The sequence below is a fragment of the Cavia porcellus genome, unplaced genomic scaffold (assembly GCF_034190915.1).
Source record: "Cavia porcellus strain 051 isolate PalLab524CR breed Dunkin Hartley unplaced genomic scaffold, mCavPor4.1 scaffold_8, whole genome shotgun sequence".
NCBI lineage: Eukaryota > Metazoa > Chordata > Mammalia > Rodentia > Caviidae > Cavia > Cavia porcellus.
Genome location: NW_026947491.1, coordinates 83,553,759 through 83,575,707, shown reverse-complemented (window position 1 = coordinate 83,575,707; position 21,949 = coordinate 83,553,759). Strand labels below are relative to the sequence as shown.

The following is a 21,949-nucleotide window of genomic DNA, read 5'->3' as shown; positions in this document are numbered from 1 at the left end:
AAGCCACCTTCGGGCACAGTGACTGATGAGATAACCCTGGCATGACAGCCAGCAGCTGTTCTGCTTGCTTTAAGCCAATAGCTGCCGCCTCTGCTGGGCTTTCTATTACTAGGTGCTTTGACACCCAGACTAACACAATCGATGATCAAGGCTCTCCCACATGTTAGCGGGGCTGCGCCCAGGGAAAGGTCTTTAAATGTTGCTGAAGCAGAGCGGAAAGTGCCAGGTAGGGGCAGACTTGATAGAACAGAGAGAAGAAAAAAGGCGGAAAGCAAACTGGTAAGAGGCTATGGAGCTTCTTTTTGTAAGTTTTCACCAGGCAAAAAGACAAAAACAACCATGCAGACAGTTTCTGTTTAGTTTAGTTTTCGAGACAAGGTCTCACTATGTAGTTCAGGCTACCTTCAACTTGCTGTGTAGCCCAGGCTGACCTTGAACTCACAGCAATCCTCCTGCCTCGGCCTCCTGAGTGCTGGAATTACAGGTCTGAGCCACCACACCCAGCTCAGTTTCTCTTTTAAATAAAGGACTTTTCTTCCTACTTTTGATGCTAACATATCCTTTTATGAAATGATAATGATAGAAGATGATAGTTTTACCTCTTATAAGCATGACAAAATAAAATATTGGCAACATTATGTCAGGCCTCAATTTTTCTTTTTTACGGGTCCATGCGGTTTAATTCTGGAGCCCATTCAAAAGCCTGGAATGCCTTAAGAAACATTCACAAAGAATTAAAAACAAAAGACAAGTCAGAAAACATCAAAACATATCAGAAGCATATATCACACAGATTTCAAGGACAAATCAATGCTCAGAGGTGGAGTAAACAGTGGCATCTTAGAGGAAACTCATAGCACCAAATAGAAAAGGATAAAATAGTTTCTATCAGGCTTTGGAATCTGATATGCCTTTCAAAGACATGACATAAAAAGGAAAAGATAATTGATAATTCACAATTATCTCTAACTTGGGCAACATGGCTAACGTAAAAGCTTTTCAGAGCCAGTTACAAAATACTAGCCAGGGGCCAGCTGCAAAGATTTTGACAACAAAATATTTCCCAATGTTCGTAAGAGCAGTATTGACAAAGCCAACATCAGCAGCTGTCTGACAAAAAGTACAAAAGACTGAGAAGAACATAGATGATCAAAAGCCACCATGGAAGTCTTAGGGTAGAATCCATAAATGTTTCTCATCACCTTTCCCCTTCTTCTGTCTACAGTCTAGGACCCGAGCATGGGGCAAAATGAGACCATCTGAGAAAGACAGTGGCTTGAACTCCAGTGCCCTAGACCAAGGGCAAAGAGAGTTCTTTGAATTTCAGATACCCATGCACGAGATTAATTGTAGATTGTGTTCCTAGCTTGCAAAAACTGAAACGCAGCTGGAAAATAATTGGAAAAAATAGGAAGTGAAACATTAAAAAGAAATTCACATTCACTGAAAATGGATAGTACTCGTCTTACCCATATTTAAAGTTTCCAGTGAAAAAGGAAATGATTGGGAAGATTTGGGAGGAAGGAAGTACAAGTTATTAAACACCAGCTAAGGGCCAGGTGTGGTGCTTGAAACACTCTCTGTGTATATATGGAGATGAGAACACTGAAGCTTAATGACCATAACAGGTGCTATAGGGTGTATCTTGAATGTCTCTCATGTGTGCACACATTGAAAGCCTGGCCCCAGTTTGGTGCTGGTGGAAGATGGTAAAGCTTCAGAGGTGGAGCCTGTTGGAAATCATTAGGTCTCTGGGGTGTGGCCTCCAGTAGGACTGTGGGACTCAGTATTTCTTTCTCTTCCTTGCTTTTGCTTCCTGGCCATGAGGTGAGTAATTTTATTCCACCATCTCCACTATGATGTGCTGCAGTATAACTGCTCAAAAGTTATGGAGCTTATGGGCTCAAACCTCCAAAACTACATGCCAAAATAAACCTTTGGTCTTTATAATTTGATTGTCTTGAATATTTTGTTATAATGCAGAAAGCTGACTAACACAAGATGCTGACCAAGCTACTATATGTCAGAGTAAAGAGTGCATTTCAGCACTACCCCAGCACCTGGGTGTGCTGCTACCCAGAGGCAGAATGAGTGACTACAGAACCTGAAATGAAGACATCCATCTCTCGCAAAATCTCTTCTCCCACTGTTGCCTGCTTCATCAGCCGAGGTGATGATTCTAAATTCTTGGATATGCTGTCCCATGGATGGATAGTCCTATGAGCTCTCAATGAAACTAATTTACTCATCCTTTCAAGTGAGCCCAGAAAGCCACTCTCATGTCAATGTAAAGAATTTATCTAAATACCAACATCATTCTTTACAGAACTAAAAAAAAAAAAATCCTAAAATTAAGTGGAACCAGAAGAGATCCAGCATAGTAAAAGCAACCCTGGGCAAGACGAGTAAACAGGAGGCATCACAATCCTGGGTCTCAAGCTATATTACAAAGCTACCGTGAAAAAACAGCATAGTACTGGCCCCAAAAATAGACATGGATCAATGTAACAGAAAAAGGACACAGAAACAAAGGCAGGCACATTCAACTACCTGATATTTGGTTTGTTTTTTGGGTTTTTGTTGTTGTTGTTTTTTGTTTTTGTTTTTTTTTTTTTTTTTTTTTGGTACCTGGGAGCAAACTCATGCCACTGAGCTAAATCCCCAGCCCAGCTACCTGATATTTTATGAAGGAGGCAAAAACACATGCTAAGAAAAATATCACGTCTTCAACTAATAATCCTGGGGAAACTGGCTATCCAGATGCAGAACACTGAAATCTAGACCCATATCTCTCATTATACACCAAAACAAAATAAAAATGGGTCATAGATCTAAACATTAAAATAGAAACATTCTCCTGGAAGATAAAAATAGATACAATTCTTAAAAACAGGCACAGCAAGGACTTCCTGAACAAAACTCCTAATGCATAAGAAGTAGCACCAAGAACCAACAAGTGTGATTATATGAAATTACAACTTCTGCACAGCAAAAGAAACAGAGTGAAGAGACAACCTATAAAATTGGGAAAATGTTTTCAACAGCTACTTCTTGGATAGAGAACATCTAGAATATATAAAGAAAATTAAACTCTTACTTTTGTAAAACTAGGAGAAAAAATCAACTCAGTTCAGTGAAAAATAAAAGGGAAAGAAATAATAGAAGTAATCACAGAAATAGGAAAGACTAATAAACCAAAGAGGGATTATTCAAAAAGATGAACAAAGTAGATACAGTTCTATGATAGTCAGCTTTCTATCACTGTGACAAAATACCTGAAGTGATAAAGTTATAAGGAAAAAAGGTTTATCTTGGTTTACAGTTTCAGAGTATTCGGTCCATGATTTCTTGGCCTCATGCTCTTAGCCCATGGCAGCACAATATTCATGGTTGGAGTTAAGGCAGGGAAGACCTATTTACCTCACAGCAGCTGGTAACCAAAAAGAGAAGAATGTACTGAAGTCCCAGTATCCAAGAGCATACCCCATTACCTAATTGTCTCATTAGGTCTCAGTATTCATTTATTTGTTTGTTTTTAATGTTTCTGAGACAGGTCTCACTGTGTAGTTCCAACTCACTATGTATCCTAGGGTAGCCTCAAACTCAGGGCAGTCCTCCTACCTCAGCCTCCCCAGGACACACCACCACCCTCAGCCATTAGGTTCCGCTTCTTAAAGTCCCACACCTCCCAGTGGTACCACACCTTAAAGTCCAAAATTGGGCCCTTGGAAAGCATTTAACATTCCAACAGCAGCAAGCAGGAAGACTGACCTATAGGAAAACAGAATGTCTGCAGGATTTACCACTGAATGTACATTTGAAGCACACGTAACAGTCATATTGTATAAGGACACATATGTTATTGAAGGACTGTATTGTACATATTGATGTAGGTGTCTATGGAGGATATGAAAGGGGGTAAGATAGATGACCACGGTAAAAACGATAAATAAAAAGAAGGGTCTCACATGGATGCTTGGAGATGGAGCCTGTGGCATCAGATGTAATGGACAAAGGAGGGGTTATTTGGTAATTTACATGATTATAGCCTTGGAGGGATAATGAAGTTGAATCTTTTTATATTCCTTACATTTTTAACTATGGATTTAAAATATTAAGAATGAACCAACAGCTCAGTAAATGTATATTTATTTATTTATTTATTCATTTTGAGACAGAGTTTCACTATGTAGTTCAGGCTGGCCTTGATCTAATTTTATAGGCCAGAATGGCCTAGAACTCACAGCAATCCTCCTGCCTGATCCTCCCAAGTGCTGGGATTACAGGTGTGCACCACCATGCCTGGCATTTACGTTATCTTGGTTTTGGAGGATAAAACAATAAAAGAACCAAAAGAAAAAAGTGCAAGATTTGACTTCATTAAAAGAAAATCTTTAAAAATATAACATCTGCCCATTAAAGAGACATTTTAAAAGTTAAATGCAAAAAGCAAAAGTTATTTTCAGCAAAATCCACACAAAGAAAATATATATATTATTTGTGCAAGTAAATATAAAAATAGATCTTATTAGAAGACGGGCAAAACAAAGAAGTTTTAACAATCCACAGAGAGAACATAACTGTCTAATAAACATGAAAAAACACTCAATCTCAGTAACAATTAAAAATGTAAATTAAAACTGAAATTTCCCATGGATTAAGTTAGCCAGCAAGTATTCTGCTCTGTTCCTCCTGGGAATATAAACTGGCCCCACTTCCTGGAAAGCAATTTCATGAAAATGTCAAGAGATTTTTGACTGGTGATTCCTTTTCTAAGTATCTGTCCTTGGAGAAAAACCTGCACATTTATCAAAATAGGAAAAGTACATTTGGTATAACCATTCTACAGTAGTAAATCTCCTTGAGAGCAGAATCTCTGAAACCTTATGTGACCTGACACACATACTAGGGACTCAATAAATACTCGTTACCTGACTCAGGAATTCTATGTGGCACTTTAAAAAGAGGATTAGTTCAATTATGTCTTGGAAAGATCCCCTAGACCTGTTTTTTGTTGTTCATTCTTGTTTTGTTTTTTGAGACAGGGGCCTCATTAGGTAGCTCAGGCTGGCCTTGAATTCATGGCAATCCTCCTGCCTCAGCTTCCCAACTATGGGGATTACAGCCACCACAACCTGCTTCCCTAGAAGTGCTATTAAGTGAAGAAAACAAGAGGAGAAATAGGACACACGAGAGGATCCTATTGGTCTAAAACTAAAATCAGTACCAAAAGAGAAAAGCACAAATATTCTCACTTTCCTCTCCATGTCCTCTCTTTTTGTCTCTGCATGTGTACACACATAAATAGACTCACCAAACAGCACATTCATTAAGACAGTGTGTGTCACCACAGTTGGAGGGGAAATGGAGATGTCCCGTGAGAGCAGCTCTGGAGCAGGATTTTCCACTGTCTGGGTTTTAGATATAAATGCATTCCCAGATTACTAGTGCATTACAAAACTGTTTGCTGCACACAGTGGTGTCTGCCTGTTGCCCCAGCACTTGCAAAGCTGAGGCAGGAAGACAACTTGAACCCAGGAGTTCAAGACAAGGCTGGGCAATGTAGCAAGGCCCTATCTCAAGAAAATAATAATAGGCCAAGTGCTGTAGCTCATGGCTATTGTCTTGGTTCCTTTTCTCATTGCTGAGACAAAATACTGGGTGCCCAAAGTCAAAGGAGGAAAGGTTTATGTGGCTCCCAGTTTGTAGAAATTTCAGTTCAGAGTTGGCTGGCTCTGAGGCAGGGTGGTGTGGGGAGGGATACAGCAGCCAGGCCGGCAGGAGGTGGCAAGCTACAAATGGGCCATGAGTGACAAGCCGGGACCCGCTTTCTGTCCCTTACATCTTATCCAGGATATACACACGCCGTTAGTGTGGGTAGCATCCTAAAGGGTGAAGCATCCTTAATCCTCCCCAGAACTACGCCAAACCAATGGTAGACTAATTTAATAATCACCTGTCCTTGATCCCAGCGTCACAGTCTAGATTCAGCCACCTCTCTAAACCTCTACCTACAACCGCAGGAGGCCTTTGGGGGGACATCCAGACACAAGCCATAACACCTGTAATCCCACCCTCTGAGAGGCTAAAATAGAGGATTGTAAGGGTGAGCCCACTGCGGGCCTAGTGAATTAATAAGACCATGTCTTCAAAAAATAAGAAGAGAAATGAAGATGGGATTCAATGTGCAGGCCCTGAGTTCTCCTCAGCAGTGCAAAAATAATAAAAAGGTTTCACAAATTATATATGTGGAGATGCGCATGATTATGTAATTTATAATTTTTTTAAAAGTTGAAAACAGCCCCTTAAGACAATAAATACAAACTGACTTTTTTCCTAAGGAGGAATTGTCTTGGGCTACATTGGCAATCTATAATATAATCAATGTATGCATATATATTAATGTACATTATACATTAATTAATGTATACATACAAATGAAGTAACAAACTTCATTTCCTTTTTATATTTTTTATTATAGCATTTTACAGTGGGGAGGGACTGGCCACACTTTGGAAGCAGATGATTATAGCCCTAAATTGTGTTCTTTTTTTTTTAAAAAATGATAGGATATGACCTGATATTAAGTGACACAAACAGTGCAAAAATGTGTAATTGTCGTTGTACAAAAGAAAGGAAAATAAAGTGCCTTAAAGGATATAACTGCATATATATTTAAGTGTATAAGATAGATAACCATATTACTGAGTTTTGTTGGATCACTGAACAAAACTGTTTGCAGTCTCACTGTTTGAAAGTCCACTTTATATGCTTTAATTTTGTAACATGAACAACTATTTCTAAGATAACAATATGTAATCTATTAGCTAGTGATTTCCTACTGTTTATGTTTTCTGAAATTCTGTATAACTTGTACCCTTTTTCTATTTTTATTTCTTTTTCTCCTTAAATAAAAAAAAAAACTATAGGCCCCCTCCTAAGAAACACTAAAATAGTTATTCAACCTGAAAGCAAGCAATCCGAGAAAAATTTGATTACATACACCCAAAAATACCAGTATTTGTAAAGTTAATTACTATGTAGCTAATTGAAAGAGTGTAAATACATGGTTCTTCTCGTCGATGATTTTAAAAACGATTGTATAAAATAATACGTATGTCACTGTACATTTGGGCCTAACCTTTAGAAATGCAATAGTAACAGCATGAAGGAAGTGAATGCAAAGTTGACTGCAGAAGGAAACGACACCAGAGGGTACAAAAACACAATGGAATAAATTAAGAAAACCAGAGAAGGTTAAAAAAAGAAAAAAGAAAAATGTGTTGCAGTTTAGATTTAAAATGTTCCCCCAGTCTCGTGTTCAGGGGTAAGGCTTCTGGTGGATGACTGGATTAAGGGCCCTGTCATACCCACCAGGAGATTAATCCACTGATGGGATTATGGTTGCATGTGCTGTCAGGATGTGAGTTCCACTTGGGATGCACCGAGGGTGCTTCAATCGCGCCCTTGGAGGGCAGCTCTCTCTGGCTCCTCCTTTCTCTCTGCTCCTAGCTGCCACGCTCTGCAGCTCAGCAGCGTTCCTCCATCCTGCTCTTCACCAGCCTGCTTCTGCCTTAGAACTACAGAATTAACCATGGACTGAACCCTTTGCAACCGTGAACCAAAAGAAATCCCTGATCCATTCAGTTGTGAATATTGAGTATTTTGTCCCAGCAATGGGAAATGTTGTATGCAGGATAGAAAAGTGTCTGCATTTATTCTTATAATATTATTTTACTGTGTTACGGTATTTTATTTATTATGCTTTTTCTCAAAATTTTAAGCAACAAAATCATATACAGTAATGATTATAACAATGTATTATTGAAATTTTACTATATACATGTAAATTTACATATACATATTACATATTACATTTCAAGCACAAAAAAGGAAGTAGAATGATGAGTAAAAGTTCTGTGTTTCACTATGATACCATAAATCTGAAGTCAAGTTTTATAAACTAAGATGCATATAATAAGACCTAGAGCAACCAGTAAGGAAGCAATACAAAAATGCAGAGCAAAAAACAAACAAAACATTAAAAGGACTAAAATGTTATACTAAAACATAATAACAATGCAGAAGAAAGCGCTAGAGAAACAGAGAAAAAGCAAAAAGTAAAGCCGCGGGCTTTACTAAATAAATCCAGCAACCATAACAGCAGTCAAAGGGCAAAACTCACCAACAGGAAGAAATAAGATCCAACCAAACACTGTCTGTAAGAGACACACGGGAGTCAAAGATACAAATAGTTGACAATAAACGGATAGAAAAAGATATAGTATACCATGCATTGTCTTTCAAAGGTCTTACAAGATAAATAAATAAATCTGATAAATAAATGAATCTGATGCTAAAATAAAATGGATGTGGAGGGAAAGGGGTAAATTGAAAGATATTATGTACATGAACCAATTCCCTGAAATAAATATGTAAATATAATTATGTACTGCAAACCTTCACTAATAAAAGTAAAAGAAAAAAAAAGATACACCATGCCTACAAGAACCATTAGAAAGCTAACGTAACTACACTAACATCAGACAAAACTGACTTTAAAACAAAAAAATTAAGATAGATATTTTTCACTGAGATTAATGACCAAATGAACGTACTGAAAAATATTATAAAGCAGCTTAACCAAAAAGTCCTCTCACAACATTCCCCTCCACAAATGCAGAAACCACTTTCTTTTCAGTGAACACAGCTCATTCTCCAGAAGAGATGATATATAATTGTTACAGTAAGTTAAAAAAGGATTAAAGTCATGCAAACTGTGCTCTCTGACAACAGAACAAAATTAAAACTCAATCACAGAAAAGTTTTAGAAGTCCACAAATAATGTGGAAATTAAACAGCATCTCTCTAAATAACAATTGGGTCAAGAAATCACAAGAAAAATTAGAACTATGAAATTAACAAAACTAAAAGCCCAACATTCCAAAAAAACTTATGGAAAGCATATAAAGCTGTGTTTACAGGAGAACTGGTGTTTGTAAAACTTATATTGAAAAGAGAGGACAATGTGAAAAACAGTATCAAATCTTTTGCCTTATCTTTAAGACAATGGCAAAAGGAGAAGAAAATAAATTCAAGCCAAGTAGAGAAAGGAAATCATAAAGGAAAGAATGAAAATCAGTGAACTAGAGAAGAGTTAGATCATGGAGTAGGATGAAACCCAAAGAAGACAAAGACACGGCAAAATAAAACTGCAGACCAACCAGTATCTCTATGAATGCAGACACAAAATTCTTAACAAATATTGGTAAATGAAATCCAGCAACATATAAAGGGAATTAGACACCATGACAAGATTTACCCCAGCAATGCAAGTTGTTTTTATATCTGAAAAAAATTAACATAGTACACAATATTAATAAAGAACAAAACGCACATGATTATCTAAATATATCAGAAAAGGCACTGGACAAAACAACAAAACCCTACTTACTAGGAATAGAAAATCATGTCTTCAATCTAGTAAAGGACCTCCATTAAAAACCCACAGGAAACACTGTATTTAATGGTGGAGGTCTGGACGCTGGCCGATAAACACAGGGTAAAGTGTTCCACATCATTAACCATCAAGGAAATGCAAATCAAAACCACAACGAGATGCCACTCTGAACCTGCCAGGATGGCTACGGTAAATTCATAGGTAATTAAAGTGTGGTAAGTGTGCAGAGGATTTGGAACCCTGCAAAGTGCTGCCGGGGATGCAAAATGCTATAGCGGCTTTCAAAAAAATCTCCAAGGTCCTCAAAATGTTAAACATGAAATTACTATGATATACTTGTTGTAGTCAGGATTTGCAAGGATATAGTGTTAATACAGGATATATAATCTATAAAATTGTTTTATAATGTGCACCCAAGAAGTCACATGCTGGGGAGCCCAGGAGATCTGTGCACATGCTAGAGACCCAAAGAATCCAGCCGAGGACCTACAGCCCACAGCGATGGCCTGCGTGAGTCACCCTGCAGGCCTAGAGCCCACAACAATGCCTCACACAAGTCTGTATCAAAGATCTGCACTGGGAAGGCCCAAAGGTCAGCGGTGGAAGCTAGAAAGACAGAGCAGTAGGGTGAAGGATCTGTGCCAGCAGGCCAGGAAGTGACCTCAAGGCGAAGACCCGATCTCCCCCAAGAGAACTCCGCCATCCTCAGCCACAGCAAGGCCTTGAGCTCCTCCTCCTCTGCCGAGAGCAGCCCAGCCGCAGCAAGCTTCTCCGGGAGACTCGGCAGCATGCAGGCTTCCCTTCCTGCTTTTCTTTTATGCCACTGGCAACAACTCTCAGGTGGGCCTTCCATACCTTGGACCATGATGCCTCAGTTCAGCTAGGTGTTCCCATTTAAACTGACCACCACAGTACTCAGAAGAAATGACATTACATAGGTCTAACAAAAATGTGTGCAAATGTTTTCATAGCAGCATTATTTGCAATAGCCAACAAGTGGAAACAACACAAACATCTCCAATGGATGATCAGATAATTAAAATGTGGTGTGCTTGTACCAGGGAATATTACTTGGCTATCAACCGGAATGAAGTACAAATATAGTCTACAAGATGAATGAACTTTAAAAATGTTATTCAAGCGTGGGTCAGGTGAGTCAATGCCATTTGCGGGCTGCAGTGGGAGAGAATCAGACCTCCACCAGAAGGTGATTCCTGCTTGGAAACCAGCGCCATGCAAGGCCTGCTGCTGGAGTGCGGACAGCCAGACCCAAGCCTCTTTCCTTGAGTCAGCACCATTCATAGACTGCAGGTGGAGAAAACAAAGCCTCATAAGGAGGTGATCCCCCCTGGAAACCATATCATTTCCATTGTTTTGCTGGGTTGGGTTTGTTCTCTTTTGTTCTGTTTGGTTATGTTAAATCTGGTGGCAGGAACAGCTATTTAAAAGATAGCAACACATATTATGGTAGCCGTTTTGGATTTACTAGTGGCTTGTTTTGAAGTCCTTTATTGCATTCATTGTTTCCTTTTTATTCTGTTCTGTTCTGTTCTGTTCTGTTCTGTTCAATTTTTGCTATGTTCAAAGGGTTATTTTGAAGACAACAAAAGGCATTATGGTAACTATTGTTGATTTCGGAAGGTTTTGAAGGTTTCACTTATAGTGGTTTGTTTTATTGGTTTTATTCTGTTTTATTTTCCTTGGTTTTATTCTCTTTAAAATAAAAAGAAATGTTATTCAAGGTAAAAGATGTCAGACACAAAGAGCTGTGTGTGTTATGATTTCTATGAAATGTCCAGAATAGACATTAGATAAATTTATAGATGCAGAAAACAGATAGTTGCCTAAGGATAGATGGAGGGATGGTGTTGGAGGGAAATAGAAACTATTGATGGGTCTGGGGGGATGGAAATGTTCTAAAATTAACTGTGGTGGTGCTGATTATATGACAGAATATACTAAAATCACTGAAGAAGTCATATACCTTAAATGGTTGGCTTGTATGGTATATAAAGTATACCAGTAAAATTATTTTTAAAAATACAAAAGCATCTAGAGAGAAAATTAAACCAAATCCACATGAATATCTCGATACATTTTGAGAATAAGGTCTTGCTGTGCTCCCCAAGCTGGCCTTGCACTCCTAGACTCAAACAATCCTCCTGCCTCGGCCTCTCAAGTATTTGGCTGGGACTATAAATATGTCCCCTCACTCAACTCAAAAATTACATTTTTAATAGAGGTTAACTCTGGTGAGACCATTCATGGCTTTTAGTTTCTTCTTTATTATATACTTATAAATCTTCTAATTGCATATAATTTTTTTTTTTAATTTTTTTGAGACAGGGTCTCACTGTGCAGTTCTGGCTGTCCTTGAGCTCATTTTGTAACCCAGGCTGGTCTTGAACTTGCAATGATCCTCCTGCCTCAGCCTCCCCAGTTCTGGGATTACAGGGATGTGCCAGCACAATCTGCTTAACTGGAAATAATCTTATAACATGAGAAACATAAATGTTAGAAAATAATTTCTTATTCATCAATAAATATTTGATACTTTCCGTGATATACACTACTGAGGCTCAAAACAGCAGACGCCCTTCCTTCCATAAAGTTAAACATATAAGCGTGCCGGGGATTTAGCTCAGGGACTCAAACACCTGCGTAGCAAGCCCAAGGCAATGAGTTCGATCCCCAACACCATGGGGAAAAAAAAAAACATGTAAGCGAGACAGGCACGAAGGTCAAGAGACTACTATAATAAACTGGACAGGGTGGCACACACCTATAATCTCTGCACTCTGTAAGGCTGAGGCAGGAGGGCCCCAAGTTCAACCCCAGCCAACGGCAACGTAGTGCCTTGTCTCAACATTTTAAAATTCTTTTAAACATTCTGGTCCTATTTAGAAAGTTGGGGGGTGGGAGGAACGCTTGAATTGGGCCTTCCAGGACAGGCGGGAGGAGCTCTCCAGAGAGCTAAAGAGCAGAAGGGGACAGCGTGTTCAGAGGCTCTGACGTGCGAAGATGCATCCTGAGCTGCTTGGCAGGCGTGGGCATGGGGAGGTGCCTGGATGTAAAGTCTGCTGGCAGAGGCGGTGCCGGTCGGGGGCAGCCAGCAAGGGGGGCCGGGAATGCGCACACTGCCCCGAACCCTGCAGAGGTAGCATCCTGTTAGATTTACGTCCACGCTCAGCAGAGACCCAGATGTTACCTTAAGAAGCCTCCTGGGGCGACCTTCTTAGGCGAAAATGGCAGCTGTGAGAGAAGCAAAGGGAGGTTCCTTAGACCTGATTGCTCCCTAGAAAGCTCTCAAGCTGGAAAGAGCCCTGTCTTGGCAGAACAGCCACAAAACCACGTGCTAAGTATTCACCCTGCTGCGCACCCCAGTCCCACTCACGTGGATCATTAATTTGATTGCGTCTCCTTCACGAGCACCTGGGTACTAATACAGGCCTGGGCCCCTGGCTCTGCCAGCCTCCTTGTTGGCGGATTTCAGATGCAAGCTTTGGAAGCCAGATTATCAGAGGTAGCAGAGCAGCCGAGCCTGGGTGCTGAGTGACCAGGCGGCTCTTTCCTATAAAACAGCAACGGTGACCAATAATGTCTTAGTCCGTTTGGGCTGCTATAACAAAATACCCGAGACTGTGTAATTTGCAATAATAGAAGTTTATTTTTCAAGATTCTAGAGGCTTGGAAGTCCAAGATCAAGGGACCTACAGGTTCAGGGTCTTCTCAAAGCTGGGTCTTAGCCCCCAGCATGGAAGCGTGAACACCAAGTCCTCATTTGGCAGAATGGACAGAAGAGAAGAAACAAACACGAATTCCTGTCAACTCTTTGTCATCTCCTTCAGCCGACTCTGTAGCCTCCTTAAGGCCCATCTCTTAATCCTGTCACACTGGGGTTAAGTCTTGCTGTGTGAATCTTGGGCACATTCAGACCACACCAAGTCCAAGGAGGGTGGTGCCCACGTGCCGCCCAGCACCTTAAATGCCATCTTACACGTGTACCTGGAAATGCCACAAATATGCCTGCGGATATAGGTTCTCCATGCAGAAGGAAGTCTGAATTTCAGACTGAACTGCAAAATCATCACGTCACCTTTTTAGAAAGATGTTGCCTATGGTCACAATAAAATAAAAATACAACATCTCCCATAGGAGTCACAAATGCAGCTGCTTCCAGGTAATTAAATAAAAAGAGGAGCTAGAGGTGTACACTTCAGCATGACACGAAGATGTGCCTGGCCATGCGGTAGCTTGTTCACTCCCTTCCCTGTTCTTTCCTGTGAGCAGAGTCTGTGTTCCCTCTCAGAGCAACAGAACATGTGGGACAGGCTCTCCTCTGCTCCCTCACACTGAGCGTACTGACACGCGCCAGTCTTGGCCAGTGGTGAGGTCAGGGGACGTCACCTAGGGCAGGGGCTGTGAGCCTACAGTGCACATGCCACAGTGGGCTGTTTGTATCACCGCAAGCTCTAAAAGGTTCCCTATCACTGATCTAGGGTAAAGGTTTTCCTTTATAAGAAAGAGGCACGTGTGTGTGAGTGTGTGAGTGTGTGTGTCTCCTGTGAGCCATGAGAGACACTGGCACTACTGCCCTGAGACTTTTTCATTGAGATGGAAATTTTGACTGAAAATAATCCTCCCCACCGTTTCAGGGTACTACAGCAAGGTGCCAGCCCCACCCAAAGGGGCCGAGACCCCTGGGCTTGCACCAGCTGCCACCGAATGAAGGTTTTTAAAAAAACAGCCAGAAATGCAGATTTTATATAAAATTTCATTGTTTTATTTCACTTCTTTCATTGTTAGGCGCCGAGCCTGGGACTCAGCTCATGCTGGGAAAGCATTCTACTACTCAGCTGCAGCCCTGTCCTTGAGTTTTAAACGTGGGCTCAACTTAAGGAAGTATCTGCAGGCCAAATAAAATGCATGTGCAGATCAATTTCACCCTACAAGCTGATCCATCTTAGAGTGGTGGTGAGCAGCAAATTAAAAGTCTTTAAGGTGAGTAAAGCTGATAGCGAATACATTGCACTTAATATGTGCCAGGCGCTATTTTGATTGTTTTGCTAGCTTAGTCCTGATGTGTGGCTGAAGTAGGCATCACAATACCCTTCTGGGGGAGATGAAACTATTTGCTCACTTTGCAGATGCAGCAAGTAAGGGAGAGAAGTTCTAGAACGTACTATAGAGAGAGAAGGTTCTCACGGAGGGAGGAGCAGGGCTCTCAATCCACAGTGGGCGATGTGGCTCTAGATCTCACCACTCTGGGGAGTGCATTATGCCTGTAAAACCCAAACAAGATCCTGATCTACCCTTAGGTCAGTGCTTAGTCAGCATAGTTCTCTCCCCACGCCCCCTCCCATGCTTCAGGACCATTTCAGGAACAAAACTGGGGATTTCCTGATGCTGAAGAGGACGGATTTTATTATAGTAATAATGAAACCTGTCATTTCAGTTTGGTACCTCAAAAGCTGTTGGGATGTCAGCAGGCTGACGGGCATTCCAGGCGGGGAGTGGGGAGCAGAGCCTTGGCTGATGCAGTTATATTTAATGTGATGCAACGGGAGAACTCAGGATGCCAGCTGTGATCCAAGCTCCATGATTTGTTCTTAATGGTGTGTGCCAACTGCTGAGGTCTCAAGGTCTTCAAACCATATACAGGGACAAAAGTACATGTCATAGAATCTCCATGTGAAATAAATAAGAGTTCTCATAGAGTGACTGTTCAACACATAGCAGAAGCTTGATAAATGTTACTTTGTCTGGTGTCCTTCGTCATTCTCTCCAGCCTTCCTTGATCATTCAGTCATCCATTCAACCAGCTTGCGTTGAGCACCAGATTCTTGCCATACAATACCGTGTACCTCTTCTGGATTCCTCAGTAAGAAGATCATTAAGAGATAATTTTCAGCCCCTCAGCCTTGGGCCTCCAGAACCTTGAGCCAAAATAAACCTCTTTTCCCTGTAAAGTTACCCAACCTCAGGTATTTCATATTAGTAATGGAAAGCAAACACAAACAGTCCCTTCCAGTTGCTCTTTCTATGCCCTGGACACGCTGATATGCCTCATTGAGTCCCTTAATTCTGCCCACATTTCTGCATGTGGTCCTTTTGTTAAATTTCTGTCAGAGGCCAGGGGGACCGGTGGGGACTGGTGGGCCAGGAAGAGAGTGGTGAGAAGCTGTCCAGAGGCAGGCAGAGGCTGGCCAATGACGGGCAGTTGGGAGATGGGAAAGGACATGGCCTTTAAGACCAAGAGGCCCAGAAAGTCTTCGAAGAGTTCCGGTCGGGGGAGTAATTCAAGCCGTGTTTTAAATCTGTCATCTTCTACAGCGGGTAACAGTGAGAAGCTATTGGTACAGTCCAAACCAGAGTTGCTGGTGGCTTGCACTCGAAATGGTGGCACCCCAAGTAGAGAGACTTGAAGAGCTTTTGATCTCACCCTACGATCCTGAGCTGTCATAACATTTCAGTTTTTCTCGACCCGTATCCAAGGCTTCTGGAGAGCAGTAAATATCCTATTATTTTAAAATTTATGTTTTCATCTTGATGATCATCTATTTTTAAAATTATTATATCCTGGATCATTTACAGGCTCACTTTAGTGTTGCCACATAACTTCTTCAGTTCCTAGTTTGAGTTCTAAAATCTCCATAGTGACAAATGTTTGCATTTGCCATAATATAATGTTTTTTATTGAAATACACACACAGAAATCTACACCACACAGAGGTGCCTAACTCAGTGTATATATGTGTGAAACTGCAGAACCAGCACATTTAAAATCCCAGAATTACCAAGGCTTTAGGAATCCCTCTCCTGCCTTCCCAAGCCACCACCATACCCACAGATGTAACCATTACCCTGATTCCAAACAGCACTGTTCAGTTTTGCTTGGTTTTGAACTGTCAATGCATGCAGAGAAGAGAGGCCCACAGGATAAAGCAGAACTCTAAAATATCCCCACTTTGTACGGGATGCCTGAGTGAGGGACAGGCCCTCGGTGTCAGTTTGTGCTTCCCGGACACTGTGATGGGGAACCGAGCTGGAGACCAAGTTACCCCAAAGCGTGAAGCAACCTAACAAGCGTACACAGTGAGGTCATTGTTTCCCCGGCCCCGTCAATGGCCATGGCCGTGTCCCAGCACGGCCACATCAGCAGCTCTGGGTCTCCAGACTGTTTATTGTGGCTGCGGCCGTTCTGCTGCTACTATTTTCCCACGCCTTAGGTGAGTCATGAGATGTTGAGGCTAAGAGTGAAGCCTTGGTTTTGCTTTTGTTTTTCTACTCCATACTCCGGCAGTTTCCCCAAATGAAAGGTGCTTTCGTTAATCTAGAAGAAAAAGTCCAGCCTTTAACTGCAAGGAGCAGGGCTGGGGACTTAGCTCAGTGGCATAAGTGCCTGCCTTGCAAGCAGGCAGTCGTGAGTTCCATCCCTGGTACTGATAAAAAGGAAAAAGACCAAAAAAAAAAAAAAAAAAAAAAAAAAAAGAAAGAAAGAAAAGAAAGAAAGAAATGCATTATGTGTTGGGCTGGGGATTTAGTTCACCGGCATAAGCACCTGCCTTGCAAGCAGGTGGTCCTGAGTTCGATTCTCGGTACCAGTAAAAAGAAAAAAAAAAAAGACGAAGAATTTAACTACATGGAGCACCTCTACACACACACACACATGCACACACATGCATGCACACACACGCACATGTGCACATACATGCACACACACACTACCCCACCGGCTCTTATTTATTATGCTGCCCAGGTCAAAACAAGGATGCAGGCAAAAACTGGGTTAGATGTACTCTCCTGTTCACTCCAACTCCAGGCATCCCGAGGCTCCCACTGGTCCCCCGAGCTCCTCACTGGAAGTACACACTCTTACCCATCAAAATGTGGCCTTCTCATCTCCCATACCCTCCTAACACCGCTGTCACAGACAGTAGGCAGCAAGGGGTCCATCAGAGGGATCCCCAGTTGGTTGTGTAGAACGAACTTTGCATGTGGCATCAAGAGGCTAATTTTAGTTCTAAGGTTTTGTCAGGTTAATTAGATGAAGGGACAGAAACTTGACCTAGCAAACCCCCAAGCCAAAAAGTTCCTATAGGGAAGGGGTCAACGGTAGCTATGGTGTTGCCTGCAATGTCACCAAGACAAACTGTCATCACGTGACACTGCTTTCCTGGGATGGGTGACAGCCCCAAACTTGCCTCCTGTCCTCTCCACAACCCCCAGTGGAGTAGCCCATCTTCTCTTTTCCACTGTCCTGAAAGCAGACTTCCTGGCTTTGATTGTCCTCCTGGGAACGTAAGTCCTGCTGCTCCGAAAAGCCAGGCCTTGTTCAATGCTCGCCCTGGAACTGGGGGTGAATCCGCTCCGCCCAAAGTGGTGGGGCTGGGATGGGCTGCTTCCCCCGGGGAACTGAGGCAGGCAAAAGTGACAGGCGTCGTCTTCAGCTGTGATCAGTCATGAGAGCTTGGACACACCTCGCCACTTCTAGCCTGGTTTCTGATGGGTAAGATGAGGAGGATGGACCCTGCAGTGTAAGGTGCCTTGTAACACTTGGTAATTCCGCCCGAACTTTTATGCAGTGTTTTCACCTATTGGAGACTGCCAGTACCTAAACTCAGTTAAAATGAGGATCAACAGACCTTGCACTGCCTACGTAGTATGTCAAGTGAGAGGGACACGTTCACTCTAGACAGCCCAACATGCACTCTGTGTGATACCCTGCCCAGTGATACCACAGAAAAATAAGCCAGATACTTGTGCCAACGAAGAGAGAGAGACGAAATGAGAAACAGCCATTTACTGATAAATCCAACCCACAGTTACTGTCCAACTCCAGGCACTGCACCGGACCCTAGGAATAAACCAGGCCAGCAGTCATCGGTCTCCAAGATGCCGATTAGATGAATTACTAAGGAACAACTCAGCACGCCAAGGACTGTAGCAGGACGATAATACAGCTCAGAAAGGTGGACTTAACCCAGTGGGAGACAGGGTTTGGAGCGAGAAGCGATGAGCAGATAGGCAGGGAGATCATCTCCAAGGAGATCCTGAGCAGGGCCTGAAAAAAGGAAAGAAGAAATCAGCCTGAGGGCAGAAGTGGAGAAAAGCATCCTTGCATAAAATGATTAGGTGCTGCTCAGAGGTTACAATTTGTTCCCAGTAACTGGAGGGTGTCATTAAATGGGGCAACAGGAGAGGTGAGACCAGATCGGTCAGGGGGGACCCCAGAGCCCTGGAGGCAGTGGAGGGCCACTGAAGGGTTTTAAGCAGAGGGATAAGGCAGTTTTCAAAGCATCTACTAGAATTACTAAGGGTCAGACAGACACAGCCCAGCTTGCTGTCGTTAAGAAGCCTGTGGCCTTACCATATAAATGGTAAAGGAGAAACACTTCACGCATAGTATCTGTCTCCTGCTTTCATAATGTTTGTGCATTCAAGTATTTATTCATATTTATTTTGTACCATATAGAACATAAAGCTTACCCTTCAGAAAAATGTCTGTACCTTTTTAAAAGCCCATCCCTGTTCCAAAAATGCTTACAGGTAAACTATAAATCTCTGCTGAAAATTTGGCCCCATCTCATCCTTAAGTTTTCATACCTGATTATAAAACAACTCTAAGATCCCTGTATCCTCTATTATAAGGATTTAATAATCTACCAGCATTTAAAGGGGCATCCCCGGGAAGTCTCTGCTGGCTGCTCAAAGATCTTCATTCAGTCTGCCTTCTACAGAAGGGGGAAAATCCAATTTTAAAGAAAATTGCTCAATACAAAGGAAAACCCAGATCACTGCACATTCAGACTTAAGGGCAAGCAATGAATCTTAACATTGTAAATGCTCAGAGCATCATATATGTGGTTGACAGCCTTTGGTTCCTGGGACAAAATACTTGCCAGACATCAGTTAAAGAATGAAAGATTCACTCAGGCTCAGTGTTTCAGAAGGTGCAGTCCATGGATTATTGAGTCTGTGGCTTCTAGGCCTGCAGCAAGGCGTAAACATCATGGCGACAGGGCTGGACTGAGGAAGGCTGCTCACCTCACTGCAGCCGGGAAGCAGAGAGGGAGAGAGAGGAGAGACAGAGAGATAGAGATAGAAAGGAAGGGGCTAGGGGACAAGATACAGTCCCCAAGTTTATTTCCTAGTGACACCCTCCCTCCAGCAAGGCCCCCTCCTGTTTCATCACCTCCCAGTCCTGCCATGAAATCACGCTATTATTAGAGATAGCAGTCAGGTTTTAGAAATACAGGAGTCAGACAGGGCAGAGGCCAGTGCAGAAGACAAGTGTGGCTGGTGGCACGTCAGTCACCTTGTGGGGGAGGACCAACCCTCCTTAACCCACCCCTTCCAGAAGAGCCCTTGACCATCCACTTGCAAGCTACAGGATTTCTTCCCAATTTGATATTACCCCAGTGACTATCTTTGTACTCTATTGGTTGATCACAGTTTTACCCTACTCACACCCACCTGTGATCTCCCACCAGATCAATATCACTTAAGCGATCACTTGTGATCGTATTGACTGATTAGAGTTCTGTGCCACCTCCCCGTGTGCTCAATAAACACCCTTGAGAAGCAGGGCTGGCAGGCAACCCACATTCTGGGCCCCCTCTGTCCCTCTTAGACAGAAGCTTTCTTTCTCTCAATAAATTCTTCCTACTCTTTTTGTTTGTTTTGTTTTTTTGTCTTTTTTTTTTTATCGGTACCAGGGATCGAACTCACAACTGCCTGCTTGCAACGCAGACGCTTATGCCGCTGAGCTAAATCCCCAGTCCCAGATTCTTCCTACTCTTAACCTCTGTTGTTCCTAGAAAGGATTCCTCAGTTTTAGAGAACTTGTATTGAGCATTTCGGACACCTAGCAGATTGGGAGCTTCTTTCTCCGATATCAGTATCGAAGGCAGACAGAAGCCGAAGCCCTTAGGATCCTTTCGAATGCTCCTCTGAGCATGTAAAACTTTTGGGGGACAGTTTAGATGTCAACCGTAACACTGTGTTTGAGGAAATGCAGGAACCACTCTGAGCTAGGGCTGCCGTGGATAGAGGAGGGGTAAGAAGGCCCACTAAGAGATCTGTGATGAGCACGGCTCCCTGACCAGCCCAAAGCTTGGCCCACAGAATCAGTGGCCTCCCAGTCTGTCATGCATCGAGGAGTAAAAGATGCCGGAGTGCTGGTGTGTGTAGGGGTCTGACATTCTCTGTCTACTACAGGGACAATTAATTGATTTTTAATCATGTAAGCATGCAACTTTGTGAAACAGCGTACAGAATAATATTTTTTTAAAAAAACTTTCTATTTGGCTTTGAAGTATATTTCATACCCTCTTTTTTTTTTTTTTTTGGTCTTTTTGAGACAGGGTCTTGCTATGCAGCTCAGGCTGGCCTTGAGCTCACTTTGTAGCCCAGGCTGATCTCAAACTTGCAACTGTCCCCCAGCCTCAGCCTCTGGAGTGCTGAGATTACAGGTGTGCCACCACGCCTGGCTTTTGCAACAGTTTTAACTTTCAAGCTGTTTCAGAGAAGCTTGAGTGACCATGACAGTGACAGTGACAATTTCCCTTTGCAGTCTGTTGCAGTTCTCAAAACTCCTTCACACCCATCCCCTCATTTGAGGGTCCCAGTAACACATCTCTGTGAGTGGATCACAAACGCCCACCTCCTCACTGAGCAGGTACAGAGCCAGAGCCGTAACTCAGAGTCCTGAAGACTTTTTCAAAGAAAGCACAGAAGCAATCTGGTACTTTTTCTAGGAGAGCGCAGAGGAGCCTTTAAAAAAAAAAAAAAAATCAAAACAACTGGGCTGAGAAAAATAAGCACTGACTGAAGTAGGCTGTACAGGAGGATGAGAAATTAATAACAAAGAGGCCATTTTTCACTTTTCACATGGATTTGAAATGTGAGTTCCCCTTTTCCTCCTATTTGGAGGAGACTCCCTGTTTTAAAAGGCTCTTTATTCTCATTCAAAATGAGAAAATGCCTTCTGACAGCCCTGCAATTAGCAGAGCCTTGGGGTATCGATTTCCGCTGTTCTTGGGCATCAGCCGTTTTCACAGGGCTCTGCAGGCTTCAGAAAGCCCTGCAGTCCCCGAGCTGGGCTCCGGGGCCGTTCCCATCTCGTCTCTCAGTGGCTTTCCTTGGGCTTTGCTGTCCCCAGAACAAGCAACAAGGACGGGAAAAGTGGAAGGAGAGGGAGGAAGAGGAAGAAAACAGCTCCCTAGACAGAAAGAAAACCCAAGAAATCCCAGGGCAGAAGCCACAGTCCCCTTAAAGAAAGAAGAGGGGGTGGGGTGTCCCACCAACGTGCTGGCTTACTCCATCATCTCCCAAATAGCGAATGAGGCCCTGCTGGTACCAGGGACTGGGAGAGACTCTGAGAACACCCAGATGCTGCGGGCACTGATGCGATTCCTCTGCTATCAAGGGTACGGTGGGTGGCATGAGCTGGGTTCCAGGAGGCCACACACTGGAGAGCCTGCACGG

The 21,949-nt window shown here is 42.6% G+C and overlaps 1 protein-coding gene across 10 annotated transcripts in view; it reads right to left on the bottom strand.

The window, feature by feature from the left end:
* The window catches only part of LOC100716104 (suppressor of cytokine signaling 2), a 259,251-nt gene that overhangs the window by 200,280 nt on the left and 37,022 nt on the right, over positions 1-21,949 (bottom strand). For 2 of the 10 annotated variants that reach the window (XR_010049428.1, XR_010049427.1), the window contains one exon: positions 18,249-18,524. The exons of the other annotated variants lie outside the window; for them this stretch is intronic. The gene's annotated coding sequence lies outside the window, so the exon portion shown is untranslated. Of the gene's footprint in view, positions 1-18,248; positions 18,525-21,949 lie in introns of those variants that run through there. 10 annotated transcript variants of the gene reach the window in all.